We start from the raw sequence: 23,305 nt of genomic DNA, 5'->3' as shown, positions 1-23,305 counted from the left end.
TACTTTCAGGCTTGGCTTCTGATTATATTTTGTACAATTTAAACAAAGACATGGAACCTAAAGTATGGACACTTGAGCATATGGGATAGTTACTCAACAATGGTATTATCAGAGTTGTTTATTTATTAACTTTTTAAAGTTCTCTTTTTTTCTCTACTCTTTGTTTACATTCCAAATGATCTTCCCCTTCCCAGTTCCCCCTCAACATAAGGCCCATAAGCCCTCTTCCCTAAATCCATTCTCCAATCAACCCCCTCCCTTCTCCCTGTCCTTGTATTCACCTACAATGCTGGACCAAGCCTTTTCAGGACCAGGGAACCTTCCTTCCTTCTTCTTGGGAATCATTTGATATGTGAATGGGGCCTTGGGTATTCAGAACTTCTGGGATAATATCCACTTATCAGTGACTGCAATCCATGGGTGTTCTTTTGTGATTGTGTTACTTAACTTAGGATGATATTTTCCAGTTCCAACAATTTGCCTAAGAATTTCATGAACTCATTGTTTTTAATTGCTCAGCAGTATTCCATTGTATAAATATACCACATTTTCTGTATCCATTCCTCCATTGAGGGACATCTGGGTTCTTTCCAGCTTCTGGCTATTATAAATAAGGTTGCTACGAACATAGTCAAGCATGTGTCCTTATTGCATGCTGAGGAATCCTCTGGATATATGCCCAGGAGTGCTATAGCAGGGTCCTATGAAAGTGTCATGCCCAGGTTTCTGAGGAAACGCCATACTTATTTCCAGAGTGGTTATACCAACTTGCATTCCCATCAGCAGTGAAGGAGTGCTCCTCTTTCCCAACATCCTCTGCAACACCTGCTGTCTCCTGAGTTTTTAATCTTAGCCATTCTGACTGGTATGAGGTGAAATCTCAGGGTTGTCTTGATTTGCATTTCCCTAATGACTAATGATGTTGAACATTGCTTAAGGTGTTTCTCAGGAATCTGAAGTTCTTTAGGTGAAAATTCTTTGTTTAGCTCTGTACCCCTTTTTTAAATAGAGTTACTTGGCTCTCTGGAGTCTTCTTTTGTTCTTTGTATATATTGGGCATTAGCCCTCTGTCAAATGTAGGGTTGGTGAAGATGTTTTCCCAATGTATTGGTTGCAGTTTTGTCCTTTTGACAGTGTCCTTTGCCTTACAGAAACTTTATAATTTTATGAGGTCCCATTTGTTAATTCTTGATCTTAGAGCATAAGCTATTAGTGCTCTGTTCAGGAACTTTTCCCCTGTGCTCATCTCCTCAAGGATCTTCCCCAGTTTCTTTTCTATTAGTTTCAGTGTGTCTGGTTTTATGTGGAGGTCTTTGATCTACGTAGTGCAAAGTTGAGCTTAGTGCAAAGAGATAAGAATCAATCAATTTACATTCTTCTGCATGCTGACCTCTAGTTAAAACAACACCATTTGTTGAAAAGGCTATCTTTTTTCCACTGGATGGTTTTACCTCCGTTGTCAAAGATCAAGTGACCAAAGGTGTGTGTGGGTCCTTTCTGGGTCTTCTATCCTATTCCATTGATCGACCTGCCTGTCACTGTACCAATACCATGCAGTTTTTAACACTATTGCTCTGTAGTACTTCTTGAGGTCCAGGATACTTATCCTTCCTAAAGATCATTTGTTGTTGAAGATAGTTTTAGCTCTCTTGAGTTTTTTGTTATGGCAGATGAATTTGAGAATTGCTCTTTCTAACTCTATGAAGAACTGAGTTGTGATTTTGATGGGGATTGCTTTGAATCTGTATATTGCTTTAGGCAAGATGGACATTTTTACCATATTAATCCTGCCAATCCATGAGCATGAAAGATTTTTTCCATTTTCTGAGGTCTTCTTCGATTCCCTTCTTCAGAGACCTGAAGTTCTTGCCATACAGATCTTTCACTTGTTTGGTTAGAGTCACACCAAGATACTTTATATTGTTTGTGGATATTGTGAATGGTGACATTTCTCTAATTTCTTTCTCAGCCTGTTTATCCTTTGAGTATAGGAAGGCTACTAATTTGCTTGAGTTGATTTTATATTCGGCCACTTTGCTGAAGGATTCTCTGTTTATCAGCTGTAGGAGTTCTCTGGTGGAGTTTTTGGGTCACTTAATTATACTGTATTATCATCTGCAAATAATTATAGTTTGACTTCTTTCTTTCCAATTTGTATCCCTTTGATCTCCTTATCTTGTCTAGTTGCTCTCTAGGTAGAACTTCAAGTACTATACTGAAAAGATATGGAGAGAGGGGGCAACTTTGGCTAGTCCCTGATTTTAGTGGGATTGCTTCAAGTTTCTCTCCATTTAGTTTGATGTTGGCTACAGATTTGCTCTATATTGCTTTTACTATGTTTAGGTATGGGCCTTGAATTCCTGTTCTTTCCAAGACTTTTTGCATGAAAGGATGCTGAATTTTGTCAAATGCTTTTCAGCATCTAATGAAATGACCATGTGGTTTTTGTCTTTGAGTTTGTTTACGTAGATTGCATTGATGAATTTCAGTATATTGAACCATCCCTGCATCCCTTGGATGAAGCCTCCTTGATCATGGTGAATGGCCATTTTGATGTGTTCTTGGATTATTAGATCGGCAAGAATTTTATTGAGTATTTTTGCATCAATATTCATAAGGGACATTGGCCTGTAGTTCTTTGTGTGGTTTTGGTATCAGTGTAATTGTGGCTTTGTAGAACAAATTGGGTAGTATTACTTCTGTTTCTATTTTGTGGAATAATTTGAAGAGTATTGGTGCTAGGTCTTCTTTGAAGTTCTGATAGAATAATGTGCTAAACCCATCTTGTTCTGTGCATTTTTGGTTGCAAGACTTTCTATGACCCTGTCTATTTCTTTAGGGGTTATGGAACTATTTAGATGGGTATGTGTCTAGGAAATTGTCCATTTTCTCCAAATCTTCCAGTTGTGTTGCATATAGGCTTTTGTAGTAGGATCTGATGATTTTTAGAGTTTTCACAGTTTCTCTTGTTTTATCTCCATTTTCATTTCTAATTTTGTTAATTTGGATACTGTCTCTTTGCCCTTTGGTTAGTCTGGCTAAGGGTTTTTCTATCTTGAGTTTCTCAAAGGAACAGCTCCTGTTTTGTGGATTCTTTGCATGGTTCTCTTTGTTTCAACTTGATTGATTTCAGCCCTGAGTTTGATGTTTTCCTGTCTTCTTCTCCTCATAGGTGAATTAGCTTCTTTTTGTTCCAGGGATTTCAGGTTTGCCATTAAGCTGCTAGTGTATGCTTTCTCCAGTTTCTTTTTGGAGGCACGAAGGGCTATGCGTTTTCCTCTTAGGATGGCTTTCATTGTGTCCCATAGACTTGGATACGTTGTGCCTTAATTTTCATTAAATTCTAAAAAAAAATCTCTGATTTCTTTGTTTATTTCTTCTTTGGCCAAGGTATCATTGAGTAGAGTATTGGTCAGCTTCCATGTGTACGTGGGCTTTCTGGATTTTTGTTTGTTTGTTTGTTTGTTTTTGTAGTTGTTGTTGTTGCTATTGAAGACCACTCTTATTCCATAGTGATCTGATAGGAGGCATGGGATTAGTTTGCTTTTCTTATATTTGTTGATGACTGTCTTGTGACCAATTATAATATTGGTTTTGGAGAAGGTACCATGAAGTGCTGAGAAAATGGTATATTCTTTTGCTTTAGGATTAAATGTTATATATATATATATATATATATATATATATATATATATATATATATATATATATATATATAACATTTATATATATATATATAACATTTATATATATATATATATGTGTGTGTGTGTGTGTGTGTGTGTGTGTGTGTGTGTATGTTAAATACAATTGGCCCAATGTTTTATTTAGTTTCGCTATGTCCCTGTTGAGTTTCTGTTTTCCTGATCTGTCCATTGAGGAGAGTAGAGTGTTGAAATCACCCACAATTATTCTATTATTATGTTAGGTGCAATGTGTGCTTTGAGATTTTGGAAAGTTTATTTTATGAATGAGGGTGCCTTTGATTTTGGTGCATAGATGTTCAGAATGGAGAGTTCTTCTTGGTGGATTTTTGATGACTTTAGGTTGAAAGTCAATTTTATCTGATATTAGAATGGCTACTTCTACTTGTTTCCTAAGACCACTTGCTTGTAAAATTGTTTTCCAGCCTTTTACTCTGAGGTAGTGTTTTTCTTTGTCACTGAGGTATATTTCCTGTAAGCAGCAAAATGTAAGGTCCTGTTTATGAATTCAGTCTGTTAGTCTATGTCTTTTTATTGAGGAATTGAGTCCATCGATGTTATGAGATATTAAGGAATAATGATTATTACTTCCTGTCATTTTTAGGTTATTTTTATATTTGAGTGGTTATCTTCTTTTGGGTTTGATGAAAGAAGTTTAATATCTTGCTTTTTCCAGGGTGTAGTTTTCCTCTTTGTAATGGTGTTTTCCACCTATTATCCTTCATAGAGCTGGGTTTGTCGAAAGATATTGTGTAAATTTGGCTTTGTCATGAACTATCTTGCTTTCTCCATCTATGGTGATTGAGAGTTTTGCTGGATATAGTAGTCTTGGGTGGCATTTGTGCTCTCTTAGAGTCTGTATGATATCTGTCTAGGATCCTCTAGCTTTTATGGTCTCTGATGAGAAATCTGGTGTAATTCTATTAGGTCTTCCTTTATATGTTACTTGGCCTTTTTCTCTTCTCTTAATATTCTTTCTTTGTTTAGTACATATGGGGTTTTGATTATTATGTGACAGGAGGTATGTCCAGTCTGTTTGGAGTTCTGGATGCTTCCTGTATATTCATGGGCAACTCTCTCTTTAGGTTAGAAAAGTTTTCTTCCATAATTTTGTTGAAGATATTGGCTAGCCCTTTAAGTTGTAAATCTTCACTCTCATCTATATCAATAATCCTTAGGTTTGGTCTTATCATTGTGTCCTGGATTTCCTGGATGTTTTGGGTTACAAGCTTTTTGCTTTTTGCATTTTCTTTCACTGTTGAGTCAATGGTTTCTATGGCATGTTCTGCATCTGATATTCTTCTATTTGTAGTATTCTGTAGTTGATATTTGCATCTATGGCTACTGATTTCTTCCCAAAGTTTTCAATCTCCAAAATTGTCTCCCTTTGTGATTTCTTAGTTGTTTCTACAGCTGTTTTTAGATCCTGGATGGTCTTCCTCAGTTCCTTCACATGTTTCTGTGTTTTTTTTTCCTGTATTTCTTTAATAGATTTTTGTGTTTCCTCTTTCACAACTTCTTCCTGTTGACTCAATTTCTCCTGCATTTCTTTAAGTGATTTCTGTGTTCCCTTTTTATAGGCTTATATCTGTTGATCCATATTCTCCTGAATTTCTTTAAGTGATTTTTGTGTTTCCATAGTAAGGGCTTCTAACTTAGTCATGTTCCCCTGTATTTCTTTAAGCGATTTATTTATGTCCTTTTCATGTTCCTCTAACAGCATCATGACCAGTGGTTTTAAATCCAAATCTTGTTTTTCTAGTGTGTTGTGGTATCCAGGACTTGCTGTTGTTGGATAATTGGGTTCAGAAGCTGCCATATTGCCTTGATTTCTGTTAGTAATGTTCCTGCATTTTCCTTTTGCCATCTGGTTTTCTCTGGCGTTAGTTGGCCCTGCTGTCACTGGCTGGTGCTTGGACCTCCTGTGTGCCTGTAAGGGTATTTCCACACCCCTGAATGACTGGCTTTCCCCTGGCACAGATTGCTGATGTGATGCCCTACTCTTTGGTGCTGTTGGACCCCTAGTGTGCCTTGTCCCAAGCAATGCTATACTTGGATGGTCTATATGTACCTGGTGTTGCCTGTCTGATCCACCAGGTAGTGAAGATGGTGGATACAGTGAGGACCCCCTCCAAACACTGATCACTCTGTAGGGCAAACTGCCCAGGACAGGGCTTGCTGATTGATAACCAATGCTCTGCTGATGCTAGTTCTTGAATATCCCACTTCTACCGAATAGCCTGCTCCTGTTCATTCTTTAGAGAGTATCAGGAAATAGGATCTTTCCCATGTCAGATGTGGCCAAGATCCACCACATCCATGGAAAGGGGCAGTGGCAATTAACCTGCTCCTGATGGTTCTCTAGAGAGTATCAGGATGTGGGCTATTCCCCATGTCATATGTGGCACAGGTCTCTGCCTGAGCTGGCTGCTTGGCCACAGGTGCCAAGATGGTGGGGACCTCAGACCACTGGGCTCTCTTTAACTGCGGGACTTCCTGCCGGTCAGATACTCCACTCAGGATATGTACCCAGGCAGCTGTGGAACTGCCCAGCTCCCTCATAAGGTGGGAAGCCAGGCAGGCTGTGTCCTCAGCAATCCTTCACTCTGGTGTCCTCTGAGTACCTGGCTGAGCTGGCTGCTTTGTCACAGGATCCAAGATAGTTGTGACCTCGGACCAGGCCTTGATCTAACAACTGTCTCCCTGCAGGTCAGAAGCTTCACTGACTGAGCTGGCCACTTTGTCACAGGATCCAAGATGGTGGTGACCTCAGACCAGAGCTCTGTCTAACAGCGGGACTCCCTGCAGGTCAGAGGCTTCCCTGAAGGATATGTGCCCAGACATCTGTAGAGCAGCCTAGCTCCCTTGTGCAGAAGGAACCCAGGCAGGCTGCCTAAAGTTCTCTTTTTTATTTCTATTGAAAATGCATTTGTTCCTGCAATATACTATGAATACTGACTTCCCTTCCCCAATACCACCAAATTTTATCCCAAGTTGATTTTGTTTCTTTAATTAGAAAACAAAAAAGAATATTGATGTAATAAAAGGAAAACAAAGATAGATAAATAAAAAGTAAAACAAAACTGGAATAGTACAATATGAATAAACAGAAGAAAAGTCACCAAAAACAAATATAAGTAACCCATGTGGATACAAACTCACATGTTCACAAATTCTCTACAGAACAAAGCTGAGTAACAGGTATGCAATGGACTGTGAGAATTGATGCTGTATCAGTATTGGCCCATGCTCTAAAGAGGCTAGTAACTGTAGAAATCTCTACTGAATATCAGAGGAAATAAATATGGGACCAAACACGTATAATCTCAGAACATACATAATTTAACAGGTAGATACAATGTGATTGTAAAAGAGTTTGATAGAAAGTGATTTAGTGATATTTTGACCAACCTAGAGGTATTATATTTGCATGCCTCAGCATTCTGATATAATATTTCTGACAATATAAGAGACTGAAATTTCTGCTGGAGCACATGGCCACAAATAGCAACATACCTGAGATCACTTATTACATAAGGCTATGAAGGAGCATTTGTTTGCACAGATACTGATGATTTGGTTTTTATAGGTCAAACTCATATTATATATTATCCCTAACAATTTAAAACAGTTCTGCTCTCTCAGGATCCAGTGATATTTTTATCATGCATAACCATCAATTTCTAATTTTATGGTTTTATTGAATAAGAAATGTATCCATGGAGGTAATCACTGGTGAAGAGATTAACAAGGGATGGTGAACTGTAGGTTCATCCTCAGCAGCATCACTTTATAGATCGATGTTTACAAAGATGAGAAAGCCATTATAGGAATGTGAAAAGGAGTCAATAAATGGACACTCAAAATTACAATTTCTGAGCAAGTTTAAAGATTAACCTTTCAGTCATGTCATTCTTCGGGCAGCTTCGTGCTCCTCCAGGGTTTCTGACACACTCAGGATGTGGTTATAACACCGTGTCTTGCACAGTAATAGACCTCAGAGTCATCAGATGTCAGGCTGTTTAGTTGCATGTAGGCTGTGCTGGAGGATGTGTCAACAGTCAGTGTGGCCTTGCCCTTGAACTTCTCATTGTAGTTAGTATTACCACTTCCAGGATTAATCTCTCCAATCTATTCAAGGCTCTGTCCAGGCCTCTGCTTTATCCAGTGCATCCAGTAACTTGTGAATGTGTAACCAGAAGCCTGGCAGGACAGCTTCACTGAAGCCCCAGGCCTCACCAGCTCAGCCCCAGACTGCTGCAGTTGGACCTGCGATTGGACACCTGTGTAGAGAAAGGCAGAGTAGATGTCATTGTCACCTCAAGTCCTGTCTCCTTTTCAGATTTGTAACTGCAGAGCCCCTTACCTGCGGTGACTGACAGGAGAAAGAGAATGTCCCAGGTCCATGCCATGGTTAGAGCCAGTGTTTTCATTGACTGTGGAGAAGACACTTATCATAGGTTGTTTTCAGGGTGTGGATGTCCCTGTATTTACTCACATGGACTGTGGTAATTTGCATATTCATGAGCAGGGTACTTCTTAGGTAAGAATCTAGTCTACCTGGAGAAGAAGTCATAGAAAGACTGAAAAGGCACATAGATCAGGTAGCAGAATGTTCAGGTCCAAGACCTAATACTTGAGGAAGTGTATCCAATATACTATCCCTGAGCCCTGGAAACATGTGGTGACTGTAACTTCAGGGGTTAATCTCTCAATAAATTTTTGCCCTGAATCTGTGGTTCCACTTTGTCACAATGTTAACACATGGATTTACAGATAGTGCTTTGTGATGATGATGAAGATGAAGATGATGATGATGATGATGATGATGCTGCTGATGATTTTGATGGTAAATTCCAAAAATAGCTAACTTTTGATTATTAGATACTTCTTTCAGAAAAATGTAGAAAAATATGTTAATTGAAGATTATCACAGGAAATTTTATATAGGTATAATAATGGAAATGATAAAAGTATTCCTAAGTTGATTGAAAGTGGAATTATCAACATTTTCTGATAAAGTTGAGGATTTACATGGAAAATATTTCTGATAAAACTAAAGAAATATATAGAAATACATCTTAAAATTTAAGATTATCATGGAAATTATACACATAATATGGTAGGCATAAAAATAATTCTAAATTGATTGAAAGTAGAATTATAAACATTTTCAGGTAAAATTGACATTTCCCACATAAATATTCAATTCTAACATAAAATGCTTATATTTCATCTTTTCAATTAATTTTGAAATGTCTTTATGTCTACCATTTTGCTCTTTAATTTTCTATGAAGATTGTCAATTTTAACGGGTTTTTCTATATATCTCCTCTATTTTATCACAAATGTTTTCCACGTAAATCTTCAATTTTCTTATAAAATGTTTTTACTTTCTGTTTCAATTAAAGAATATGCTTTTCAAAAATTATAAATAGACCCCCAAAATGAAAGTTCTCTCAGATAAATGCAAGTAATGTTGGCCTTTATTACAGGTCATACTTCAAAATTCACTAAAATTAATAAAAATAAATGTGGTTAAATATTTATAGGACAATGAGTATTACCATACTATTATGATTCACTAGATTATAGATGTAAGCTATTGATGTGTAAACAAAGAATTTTACTTTGAGGCATGGATATATATATATATATATATATATATATATATATATATACAGAAATGAATCAGAAATTTATAATGTTTTCGAAAAGGTGTATGCAACTAGATATAACTGTATTAAGACAGTCTCAAAATCAGAGACATTAAATGGAGATAAGACTTCATATCCTTTAACCCTATTCTCTGTATTTTATATTCTTTTCCATGATTTATGACAGTTCTTGATTCTTGCATGAGAGGTTGGTGTCATTGAATCACATGTTGCTGAATACTCTGTCAATCGTTCACAACAGTCTAACCACTCATCAATGTGTGCATCATTCTTTACAAATAGCACATATGAGCCTCTGTGACCAAGGCTCAGACAGTCTACTGGGTATAAATATAAATATTTATAAGGCAGTTTGACATCATGAGCATTAGCAGTATACCCAGGTACTATATCATCTTTAAACATGGGCTTTAACCACACTTCCCTGGAATGAAGACTTTCCTAGGACAATTGGCAAAAAAATAAATAAATAAAATTATGGTGTTTCCCAGCAATTAACCTCTCACACAGTACTCAAATGACTCTACATCTTACTGTAGAAATGCTCATACATTAATGTTTATTCACAGCATGTTATTCATGATCTTTTAACAGAATATAGAGGAAGGAATCATCCCACATTTCTAATAAAGCATAAATTAAAAAAAGAAAATTTTGTACATAGAGAAAAGCAAATATTACTCAGTGATAAAACATGAATTAACTGATCTATAAATATATGGAACTGGAAAAATATACTGAATAAGTCATCCCATGTCCATGTGGCAGGTGCTTCATGTTCTCATTCATACCTAAGATTTCAATATTGTGATTGGTGTATTTAATTGCAAAAGCTGGGAGAGTAGAATTGGATTTTTAGAGTACGAGGAATTTACAAAGATGATATAGTAAAATAGAGATAGAAAGTGAGAGCATTTGGTTTTAAAATTGAACAGATTATAAGCGCCAGAGCACTTGCATAACTCCAAGGAAAGAGTGTCTTCCAGAAATAGTGGAACTGATGCACATATGAATTTACAGAGACTGTGGATGCAGGCACAGAGCCTGAATCAAATCAACCTAGATAAAAAAAATCCTCATGTTGGGAGAAGGAAATGGAACAGGATATCAGCCCTAAACAAAAAGAATTGTGGTTGACTCTCACATGTAAAGGAATAATTAGTTTTCTGCAGTGGAGTCTCACAGGGGTTGCTAAGAACAGGTAATCATGAAGACATGCTTATCAGTTGATAGCAAATAAATAAATAAATAATATAAAAATAAAACAAAACAAAACAAAAAACAAAACAAAACAAAAAACCTCAGTTGAATTTTTGCAGACATTTTTTCTAATATTGCCTTGTTCAACTCCTCTGTCTCATTTATGTTTTGCCCATATTATCATGATTACACAGTTGTGATTCTCTCTCTCTCTCTCTCTCTCTCTCTCTCTCTCTAGCTTGCTCTGTTTGTCTTGATTTTTGTTTTTTGTTTTGTTTCTTTTTGTTTTGAATCCCCCTTTAAATTAATTTCTGTTTTTTTCTTATATTCAAAAAAGAAACAAATATGTGTTTTCTTGAATATGGAGGTACTTAGGATCTGGAAATAGTTTGGGGTGGGGAATTCACTTATTAGAATACCTTGCATTGCTTTTTTCCAAGTTACAAAAAACAAATAAAAACAAGTGAACATAAATCGACAAACTGTTTAGTAGAAAATCTTTACTGTGTTTGAGTATGGAGATATCACGTTAATCACTGCAGTGCATATCATTTAGTACACTTAGTAAAGAAAAACATAGAGGATACAGAGTCCACTCCACACTGACCTCATCGCTCTATGGGGATTCCTCGCCTTATTGTGCCCCCTGCTGGTCATAAGATCCCTGGAAAATAGGTTTTTCAAGGCTTACAGGGAAGATGCAGTACCTGGCATAAGAAAAAAAAATATCCAAGTAACTTCAGGGTTGACAGAGTTCCACTGAAGAGAGAGATGTCTCTAGTTAACCTTGGGATAATGATTTATGCATCAGCAATTTTAAGTTGTAACAATATTACTACAATGTCTCTCTTGAAGCTAGGTTCAGCCTTGCTGGCAGTTGGATCCAGTTCTATGAGTTCCCATTTCTAAAAATGTATTGACAGTAGATAAGAAGCTTTTCCTGACTTCATCAGAGTACACCTGGTGCAGAACACCAGTATTCAGAGCATAGAATTCTGTTTTCAGAGCACTCTGTGTTCAGAGACCTGTAATGAGAATCCCTCCATAATGAGTCAGGACTGCACACGGGCATTGTACACATGAACTCTTAGCAGCTATAATAAAAACCACAAAACCTGAATAAAACAAGTGAGTCAAAATTAAATCATGCAAATGTGTGAAATAGCTGAGAAGCAAATGTGTTTACTTCTAAGTTTAGCCATATAATTCTTTTTGCTTGGATCAGCATGGGAGAATGTGAGGGTTGGATTTCACATATTTTCATCTCAGGTTAACACATCCACCTTAGTGCATGTGTTCTCTGCTTTCCCTACCAAAAATGGGTAACCAGGTTTTTAAAATATTACAATAACATAGAGAGAGACTTCCAAGAACAAACACAAAGTTTTAGATCTATTGGCATTTGATAATTGAAGATAAAAATATACTTTTTTTTTCCTTTGGAAGTATTCTAGGTATTGCTTATGTACTACTGAATGGCACATGTATGTGTATATACATAGCACTGATTTAACACACAATATTGTGAGTTAATGAAATAAAAGTAGTCAGAGATTTATTGAAAATTACCAATTGAAGCCAGAAGGTTATAACGAGGTAGATATGATCATTAAATATTTCACACAAAAATAAAAATGTCAAAGAAAAGCAAATTCATTCTAAAGATAAAATCAACAATTTATGTGTGATTAGAATTTACATGTGTATGAATATTTCACACTGCATATTTCATCTGTAATTTCAATGCATATTTCACTCTTTCAATTCTTTAAATTTTTTTAGATATTTTCTTTATTTTTATTTCAAATGTTATCCCATTTCATGGTTTCCCATTCAAAACCCACTATCTCATCCATCCTCCCACTGCTCACCAATCCATCCATGCCTGCTTCCCTGTCCTGGCATTCCCCTATACTGGTGAACTGACCAAGGGCATCTCCTCTCATTAATGTCTGACAAGGTCACGTTCCGTTACATATGCAGCTGGAGCCATGGGTCCATCCAGGTGTATACTTCGGTTGGTGGTTTAACCCCAGAAGCTCTGGGGATACTCGTTGGTTCATATTTTTGTTCCTCCTATGGGGCTGCAAGCCCCTAGAGTTCCTTGGATCCTTTCTCTAGCTCCTCCATGGGGGACATTGAGCTCAGTCCAATGGTGGGATGAGAGCATTCCCCCTGTGTTTCTCAGGCAATAGCAAAGCCTCTCAGGAAACAGCTGTATCAGGTACCTGTCAGCTACCACTTATTGACATTCACATTAGTGTCTGGCTTTGGTAGCTGTATATGCGATGTAACACCAGGTGGGGCAGTATCTAGATGGCCTTTGCTTCAGGCTCTGCTCCACACTTTGTTTCTGAATCCCCCATAGGTATTTTGTTTGCTCTTCTAAGAAGTACAAAAGTATCCACACTTTCGTGTTGTCTGTGAATTATGTCTTGGTTATTCCTAGCTTCTGGGCTCATATCCACTTATCACTGAGTGCATATCATGTGTATTCTTTTGTGATTGGGTGATCTAATGCTGGATGATATTTTCTAGTTCCATCCATATGCCTAGGAATTTCATGAATTCATTGTCTTTAATATCTGACTAGTACTCCATTGTGTAAATGTACCATGTTTTCTGTATCCATTCCTCTGTTGAGGGACATCTGGGTTCTTTCTAGCTATTTGCTACTATAAATAAGTCTGCTATGAATATAGTGGGGCATATATAATTATTAAATATTGGAGCTTCTGGGTATAAGCTCAGGATATATCCAGAAGAATATTCAGTGGTATAGCATGGTCCTCAGATAGTACTATAACAAGTTTTCTGAGGAACAGATTGATTGACAAAGTAGTTAGACCAGCTTGCAATCCCACAAGCAAAGAAGAAGTGTTCTTCTTTTCCACCTCTTTGCTAGTATCTGCTGTCACCTGAGATCATGATCTTAGCCATTTTGACTGGTAAGAGTTGGAATCTCACGATTGGTTTAATTTGTATTTTCTTGATGACTAAGGATATTGAACATTAAGGTGATTCTCACCTATTAGGTATTCCTCAGTTTAGAATTCCTGGTTTAACATTCTACTCCATTTTTAATAGGGTTGTTTGTTTCTCTGCAGTCTAACTTCATGAGTTCTTTGTATATATTGGAAATTAGCGCTCTACCAGATGTAGAGTTTGTAAAAATCTTTATCCATTTCATCAGTTGCTGTTTTGTACTATTAATGATGTCCTTTGCTTTACAGAAGCCTAGTAATTTTATGAGGTCCCATTTGTCAATGCTTGATCTCAGAGCATAAGCTATTAGTGGTCTGTTGAGAAAATTTTCCCCTGTACTAATGTACCTGAGGCTCCTCCCCACTCTCTTTTCTATTAGTTTCAGTTTATCTGATTTTAAATGGAGGTCCTTGATCAACTTGGACTTGAGCTTTGTGTAAGTAGAAAAGAATGGATTCATTTGGATTCTTCTGCATTATAACTAGCCATTGAACCAGCAACATTTGTTCAAAAGGCGATATTTTTCCACTGGATGGTTTTACTTCCATCAAAAGATCAAGTAACCATAGTTGTGTGGGTTCATTTCTGGGTCTTCAATTCTTTTACATTGATCTTCCTGGCTCTCACTGTACCAATACCATATATATTTTCACTATTGCTGAGCAGTACAGCTTGAGGTCCAAGATGCTAATTCTCCAGAAGTTCTTTTATTGTTGAGAACAGTTTTAGGTATCCTAGGTTTTTTGTTATTTGAGATGAATTTGAGAATTGTTCTTTCTAGCTCTTTGAAAGGTTGAGTTGGAATTTTGATGAAGATTGCATTGAATCTGCATATTGCTTTTGGCAAGATGGCCAATTTTGCTATATTTATCCTGCCAATGCACTAGCATGGGAGATCTCACCATCTTCTAAGGTCTTCTTCAATTTCTTTATTCAGAGACTTGAAGTTCTTGTCATACAGATCTTTCACTTGTTTTGTTAGATCACACCAAGATACTTTATATTGTTTGTGACTGTTGTGAAGGGTATCATTTCCCTGATTTCTTTTTCTGCCAGTTTATCCTTTGAGTATAGAAAGTCTTCTGATTTGTTTGAGTTAATTTTATATTCAGCCGCTTTGATGAAGTTGTTTAATCAGCTGTACGAATTCTCTGGTGGAGTTTTGGGAGTCACTTAATTAAAGCATCATATCATCTGCAAATAGTGACAGTTTTACCTCGTCCTTTCCAATTTGTATCCCTTTGACCTCCTTTTATTGTCAATTGCTCTAGCTAGAATTTCAAGTACCATATTGAAGAGATAGGGAGAGAAAGGGCAACCTTGCCTGGTCCCTGATTTTAGTGGGATTGCTTCAAGTTTCTCTCCATTTAGTTTGATGTTGGCTACTGGTTTGCTGTGTATTGCTTTTACTATGTTTAGGTATGGGCTTTGAATTCCTGTTCTTTCCAAGACTTTTAATATGAACTGATGCTGAATTTTTTCAAATGCTTTTTCAGTATTTAATAAAATAGCCATGTGCTTTTGTCTTTGAAGTTATTAATGTAGTGGACTTCATTGATGAATTTCCATATAATGAACCATTCCTGCATGCTTGAAATGAAGCCCACTTGACTGTGGTAAATAATCATTTTGATGTGTTCTTGGATTAGGTTGGCAAGAATTATCTTGAGTATTTTTACATGGATATTCATAAGGAAATCTGGTTGTAAGTTGGCATTTTTTGTTGGATCTTTGTGTGGTTTTCCAATCAGAATTGTGACTTCATTGATACCTTGGGTTATGTTGCTTCTCGTTCTATTTTGTGGAATAGTTTGAAGAGTATTGATATTAGCTCTTCTTTGAAGGTCGGATACAATTCTGCAATATACTGATCTGCTCCTGGGCTTTTCTTTTTTCTTTCTTTCTTTCTTTCTTTCTTTCTTTCTTTCTTTCTTTCTTTCTTTCTTTCTTTCTTTCTTTCTTTTTTTTTTGGTTTGGGAGACTTTTAATTATTGCTTCTACCTCGTTAAGTGTTATGGAACTGTTTAACTGTTTTAGATGGTATATCTGATCATGGTTTAACTTTGGTATTTGGTATTCATATAGGAAACTCCATTTAATTCAGATTTTCCATTTGTGTTGAGTATAGACTTTTATACTAAGATATGATGATTTTCTTAATTTCCTCAGTTTCTTTTGTTATATCTCCCTTTTCATTTCTGATGTTGTTAATTTGAATACTGTCTTTGTGCACTCTGGTTGGACTGGCTAAGGGTTTATTTATCTTGTTTATTTTCTCAAAGAAATAGCTCCTGATTTTCTTGGTCTTTTTATAGTTCGTTTTGTTTCTATTCAGTTGATTTCACCTCAGAGTTTGATTATATCCTGCTTTAGCCTCCTTGTGGGTGTATTTGCTTATTTTTGTTCTAGAGCTTTCAGGTGTGCTGTCAAGCTGCTTGCGTATACTCTTTCTAGTTTCTTTTTGAGGAACTCAGAGCTATTTTATTTCTTCCTACCACAGCTTTCATTGTGTTCAATAAGTTTGAGTATGTTGTAGCTTAATTTTCATTAATGTTTTTAATTTCTTTCGTTAAGGGAGTTATTTATGTCCTTAAAGTCCTCTGTCATCATTATGAGATGAGATTTTAAATCCACATCTTGCTTTGTTAGTGTGTTCAAGTATGCAGGACTTGCTGTGGTGGGAGAACTGGTTTCTGATGATGCCAAGTAACCTTGGTTTCTGTTGGTAAGGTTCTTGTGCTTGTAGCCTTGCTTTCTGTTGGTAAGGTTCTTGTGCTTGGCTTTCACCATCTATGTTATCTATGATGTTAGTTGGTCTTGCTGTCTTTGGCTAGAGTTTGTCCCTGCTTTGGGCCAGTAAGCCTCTGTCAGCACTCCTAGGAGACCAGCTCTCTTTTGGCAGGACCCATTATCAGAGGTCTATGGAACAATCCCTCCTGCCAGTTGCAGATGGTCGACAAAAGGATCCTGCCCCAACTGCTCCACTTTCCTGCACACAGTGTATTCCTATCTGATTAGACAATTATTGGATTTAAAGTGGAAAGTGCACTTCCAGGCCTGGGAGTGAGAACACTCATAGCAGAATGGCTCTCTCCTGGTGGAACCTGTGCGTAGAGGCCAGCCCTCCCATTTTAATCCACCCATATATATTCTATTTCCCCTTCCTAAGGATATCTATTCCCCTCCAGTAGATTCTTCCGCTTATCTCATCTCTGTGATGTATCCTGCCTATGGAATATATAACAGCTAATTTCCACATTCAAGCAAATATATACATATTCATCTTTTAGGGTCAGAGTTGATCCACTTTAACTAAGAGTTTTCCTGTGGTTCCATCCACTCACCAGGAAATTTCATGATTTTATATATTTTGACAGATGTGTAATATACTATTGTTTAGATATCTTTTCATTTTCTGCTTTTATTAAAATAGATTTTCTTTTCTATATAATATATCCTACATACTCCCCCCCCTACCTCTAATATTCCCAGTTCTTCCTGTCCACAATCATGTGGACCCAACACCTTCTATCCCTCATTTAAAAGAAAGAGGCTGCTAAAAGATAAAAGCACAACTTAAAAAATTAGTATAATGTAAAACAAAAATTATAACATGAAATTTGGACAAGGCAAATCAAGAAAAGGAAAAAGTACCAAGTCAATGACTGAGAATCAGAGACACATTTTTCATATGCTCAGGATTCCATAAAACTACATGAAAACAAATACTGAAACCCATACTAGATTTTATGCAAAAAGAAAGACCTTGAAACACAGAGATGTAAATGGAAATCCTCCATCAAATCCCAGTTTTAAGATCTCCAGGAAGTCCTAAGTAGAAGTGGCTGAAACGCTGTAAGAGCCAGTGTGGAAAACCATAATGGACGCTCACCAACAGCCTGGAGGTCTAGCAGGGTAAAGGTCCTGAGAAAAACAAAGAAGAGCCTCTCCCAGGAACTGCTGGTTACAGGGAAGTTCTGAGATAAACCGCAGGATGTTCCAGTCTTCACAAACACCAGATGTCTCCACCAGATGACCCTTATCTCTTCCTGCTGAAACTGCCAAAATGCCTTTGACCCTCCCTTCTTTGTTCTTGCCTTGCAGCAAGCCCCTCCTCTGAAAGCCTAAAACCTGTGAACACTGGTGCATTAAATGAGACCTCGACAATTGAATCCTGCCTGGTCTCCTTCTTTCTCTCCCCGCTTTTGACCCTCAGGTAGCACCTCTTTGGAACCCTGAATAACTGGACCTGCTGGACAGGTCAAGCCAGAGGGGAAGGAGGACACCAGGAGACCAAGACCATCTAAATAACCTGAGCAATTGTCATGTGGATGAAAAGAAACTGAAGCAGCAAGCACAGGACTGACATAGGTGAAACCATCAAGGCCTCTCCATATGTATGTGCTAGCTTTCAGTTTAGTACAACACATTTTCATGCAATTATTCCATTGATGACTTCTAGGATATTTCGAATTTTGGCTAATACCCATAAAGCACCAAGAAATATGATTGAGCAAGTGTCTCTAGTATGATGCAGAATCTTTTGTGTCAAGGCTTGAGAGTGACATAGATAAATATTAACAAGATCTATTCCCAGCTTCAAGTTAAACAGCAACAATGATCTCCACAGTGGATGCACACAGCAGGGAGCTTTGTTGAATGAGGTGTCTGAGAATTTCAAAATAACTTTTTCAAAATAAGTTTGAATGATGTCTAATACAAAACTGGCCAAAGGTATTCCTGCCTACCCCAATGTATTCACTATATGAGATTGCATCCATATTAATCACAAGGCATTCATATTTTAAGGGGAAAATCATTTCCTACAAGAACATTCAAAATTAGCCTTCTGACTAGAGAGATGTCTTACTATATCAAACACTGAGATTCCATGATCCACAGGTGTCTATGTGCTGGTTGGTGGTCAACAATTTATCCAAAAGCAAATGCTCTATAGAACAAGAGTGATCTCCAGGTATTCAGTGGGAGACTGTGAGAGATGATGCTGAGTAAGCATGCTGAGACTAGGAAGAGAGGAAGAATGGGATGAAAGATCTAAGTATAATTGTGGAACTCATCTCAATTAACATGTACATACATTTAGTTGATTACAAAGTTCTTTGAAGAGGTGTCCAACTTACAGGAATTATATGTACATGACAGTGCATTCTGATACTCATACATGACATTCTAAGAGACTGAAGTTTCTGCTAGACAACATACCCAGAGCTTACAGCACATATTCAGGTCACTTAAGACTCTGAAACAAGTGCTTATTTTATTAGCTGTTATTTATGTGGATTTTAATGGTAAAATTCATATTATATTTCATTCCAAGTGACTCCATCCAAAGTTTCAATCTCTTGGAACCCAGAGATATTTTTATTCCTGAGAATTATCACAGTATCTTATTTATATTGTTTTATTAAGGAAGGAAATGCCAATGGAAGTGTTCTCTGATGAAAAAAAAAAACCTCAAGATAAAATGTTGACAATTAGCATCACTATATTCCCAACTATCAAAAACTTGACAAATACCATGTACTACTGTGGAAGAGAGGGAGACAAAGGGGCACTCAGAATGACCAGTTCCAAGCAACTCTTCAGAATAATCTCCATCTTCTCAGTACAGTGGCAACTTCCTCCTCTTTTAAGGTTTAAGATGTAGTTACACTTCTGTGTCTATCATAGTATTAGACTGTAAAGTCCTCATATGTCTAGCTGCTAAGTTGCATGTAGGCTGTGCCAAAGGATTTGCCTGAAGTCAGTGTGGCCTTGCCCTTGAACTTCTTATTGTAGTTAGTATCAATTTGTAGTTAGTCAGGATCAATATGTCCAATCCATTCCAGGCCCAGTCCAAGTCTCTGTCACCCAGATCGTGTATTTACTGCTAAACATGTAGCCAGATACCTTGCAGGACAACTTCACTGAAGCCTCAGGCCTTAGCAGCTTAGGTGCAGACTGCTGTAGCTGAACTTGGGAGTGGATGCCCGTAGAGAGAAAGGCAGAGAGGATGGCACTGTCTTCTTCTCAGATTTTGAACTGGTGGGGTGCTTACCTGCAGTTACTGACAGAAGGAAGAGAAAGACCCAGCTCCATTCCATGATTAGAGTCAGTGTGTTCAGGGACTGTGGAGAAGACACTGATCATATGTTTTTTTCATAACTCAAGTAATTTGCATATTCATGAGCATATTACATATGGACTTAGTCCAGATGGAGAAGAAAAACAGAAGGTACATGGGTCAAGCAGCAGGATGTTCCTGTTCAAGCCGTAATTCTGTCTGAGAAAATGCATCCCAAACACTTTTTCTGAGCCATGTGCAAATGCTGATCATTTAGCATCAGGAAATAGGCCAAGAATCATAGGGTCAGAGTTGAGGAGGACACAACATCTGTCCCAGAACTGGGAGTAATTGATATCAGCAGAACCCAGAAACCCAGGGACTCCACCAGACCAGTGGCATATGTTCCTTCTGGTCTGTCTGGGCCAGTGAACTGAGCAGATGTTGGGTGCAATCTCCACAGCCAGTCCTATAACACCCAGAGGAAGCTCAACTTCTAGGTGCTCGAACACACCCAGGATCCCAAGATTCCAGGAGCTTGCTCACAACAGGATCTCAAGGTCTCAGAGGCAGTTTGACTTCCAGGATATAAGACATACCCAGGATCTCAGGATCACAAATTTCCAGAATCACAGGATCACGGACAGAGCTTTACTCTTAGGAGTTCTGGCACAACAAGGGTAACAGGAAGGGCAGGCTCCAGTTAGATGTAGTGAGTTTAGGTGGCACTAGAGATAACCAGATGTCAGGAGGCAAGCTTAAGAACTTAAGTAACAGAAACCAAGGTTACAGCACCATCAGAACCTAATCATTCCACCATAGCAAGTCCAGAATACACCGTCATACCAGAAAAGCAAGATTTGGATCTAAAATTACTTCTCATGATGATGACAAAGAACTTTAAGATGGACTTTAAGGAACTCCCTTAAAAAATACAGGAGAACACAGGTAAATAGCTAGAAGCCCTTAAAGAGGATACCCAAAACTCCCTTAAAGAATTACAGTAAAACATAATCAAGCAGGCAAAGGAAATGAATTAAATTATCCATGATCTACAAATGGAAGAAGAAACAATAAAGAAATCACAAAGTGAGACAAAACTGAGGCTAGAAAATGTAGGAAAAAGATCAGGAGTCATAGATGCAAGCATCAGCAACAGAATACAAAAGATATAGGGAATCTCAGGTGCAGAAGATACCATAGAAAACATTGAACTGAAGGGAGTTGGGACATTTCAGAATCCATAGTTGAGGGAGCAAGCAGACTAGAGCCATGGCATGCTGCACAAGCTTGAAGCAAGATTGTGGTTGAGCCACTCCACAAACAGACCAGCCATAAAAGATAAGGGTCATACCTGGAAAAACTCCTATGGGTCATACACTGTCTGGACTGGAGTCTCCGGTCTCCTGTCTCCTGTCCTTGGATGCAGTTTAAAATGACTGTCCTGCTAACAAAAATAAACTGCCCTCCAACATTGCTGATGGCCCAATCTGCATGTATGCCCAAAAAACCCACCCTGCGCGCCAGATTCCCAGCCAATGTTTAAATCAACAAATCATGTGTAACCGCGCCAACCCCCCCCCCCGACAACCCCCCTGACTTTTCCTATATAAACCCCTAACTTTTGAGTCTCAGGGTCGACTCCACTGTCTCCTGTGTGAGATACGTGCCGATCCAGAGCTCAGATAATAAACTACCTCATGCATTTGCATCAAGTCGGTCTCTCCTGTTTCCTTGGGTGTATGCTATCCCATGAATAGAGTGGTGATCTCCCCAAAAGGAGGTCCTACAGAACCAACAGTCAAAGTAAACACAAAAGCAAAAATCTCCTAATCCAAAATCTCCAGGAAACCCAGGATACAATCAGAAGGCCAAACCCAAGGACTATAGGTATAGAAGAGATGTGGCTTCTGATTATTCTTTGAACAATTTAAAGACATGAGACCTAAAATATGGGCGCTTAAGCATGTGGGATAGGCACATAACAAAGAAAGTATCATACTTATTTGCTTATTTATTAAATGTTTAAAGTTCTCTTTTGACAGCACCCATGCTGTCATCGTACCAAGTATCAGGCATAGTCCTGGGGGATTGACAGAAAGCACAGACTCTTACTTTTACTTTTTTTTGTATCATATATTTTCTAATGCATTCCTCTTCCTTTTGTTGGCCAGCTTTTCTTGTAAAGAACCCATCTGGAACTTCTCTCTTTCCCAAACTCGATGGGACCTCCATTTGACAGTGCCCAAACTGCCATGGTACCAAATATCAGGCGTAGTCCTGGGGGATTGATAGAAAACACAGACTTGGGTCATTCAGTAACAAGAATGCCAAAGCTTTGCTGAAGGACCAGCAATATATACTAGAGACGAGGAAGGACAAGAGGAAAAAAAACAATTATTGCTTAAGTTAAGCACCAGGGAGGTCCCTACCACACTGCATGGGAAAACAGGAATCAAATTAAGCCACAGGATATTTGCAGGATGTTTCCTGTGCAAACAGCTTAGCTGGGGGCATTGAGGTAAGCTCACTGATTCCCAACAGGTCCCCCTTTCTTATTTTATAAAAGGAATAGCATCTGCCTTAGGTCACCTTTCCTCTAACTCTCATTATGTGTCTCTTGTAATTTCTGTCAGTCTTAGAGCCCCTGTCTTAGGTTGGTGTGGACTGTAAAGGAGATGTCTGTCATAAGCTAACTATTCTAGATATAGGCTGAGCCAAATTTGAGCAGATGGATTATTCTGTGTCAAAGACATGAGCACTTGTTCAGTTATTGTTCTGGACTGGTTTTGTTGTTTGTGCATATGGTTTAGAAGGAATAATTTTAATGCAGCAATTCTCCAAGTCAAAAGTCTTAGTGTCATGGACCTAGTCTATTGTTTAATCAGGGACAGAAGTAATGTCAAAGTCTCTCTTATGGCAATATAAGGTAATAGGGAGGATTTTTTTTTTATCATTTAGAGGGATAGGCACAAATTTAAAAATTTTAACAACCACACCTATATCTTTATAGTCTCATTAAATTGTCAATATATACATTCTGTTAGAATAATTTAATTTTTTGTCTTTTTTCTGTTTATTAGAGACTTTTCAAACTACATAAAAGAGTAGTGCTAAAACACATGGTTTAGTATGTAAAGAATCATTCTAAAGTACAAGACAGGAAATAAAATACAAAGTTTTATCTAATTAACTTATTATTTTTAAAAAAATATAAACTATTTTTTAATTAATAACTTGTCTTTTGGAAAACAATATTAATTTTGTCTAAAAGGCTTATCATGTAATAGGTCAAGTATCAATATTCTGTCATGACCAATTTGATAGCTGATTGTGAAAGACTCCCGAATCCTGGGAAATCCTCACTCAAGTCTTGGGATAGGACAACACACCAAAAAAAAAAATCACGAGAGACTGTTTTTGATGCAAATACATGAGGTTTAATTCTCCAGTGCACTGGGCTGTTCCAGTGTTCCAAGCAGGGACAGAGGAGTTTGACCCCTTCTAGGGGTTTTTAAAAAAAGAGACCATAAAGAAAAAAGGAGGGGATGCTTAGACTGTGATCTATGTCAAAAGGAATGGGGAGATCAGCAGCAATTCATGTCTCAGAAGAAGGTTACAGGTTATCTTGGGCAAACACAGTTACTTTGAGTGAGGATGGGGCACTGGTCCTT

General features: G+C 37.7%; 1 pseudogene and 1 gene segment (V, D, J or C); both read right to left on the bottom strand.

Annotated features, from left to right (window-relative positions):
- LOC127687769 (Ig heavy chain V region 3-like) overlaps nt 1–23,305 on the bottom strand; it is a 906,657-nt gene that overhangs the window by 659,794 nt on the left and 223,558 nt on the right.
- On the bottom strand, nt 7,644–8,183 carry LOC127686819 (Ig heavy chain V region 23-like; annotated as a pseudogene).

This window comes from Apodemus sylvaticus, chromosome 6 (genome assembly GCF_947179515.1).
Source record: "Apodemus sylvaticus chromosome 6, mApoSyl1.1, whole genome shotgun sequence".
In the NCBI taxonomy this organism is placed as follows: Eukaryota; Metazoa; Chordata; class Mammalia; order Rodentia; family Muridae; genus Apodemus; species Apodemus sylvaticus.
This window is presented reverse-complemented; position numbering and strand designations above follow the sequence as displayed.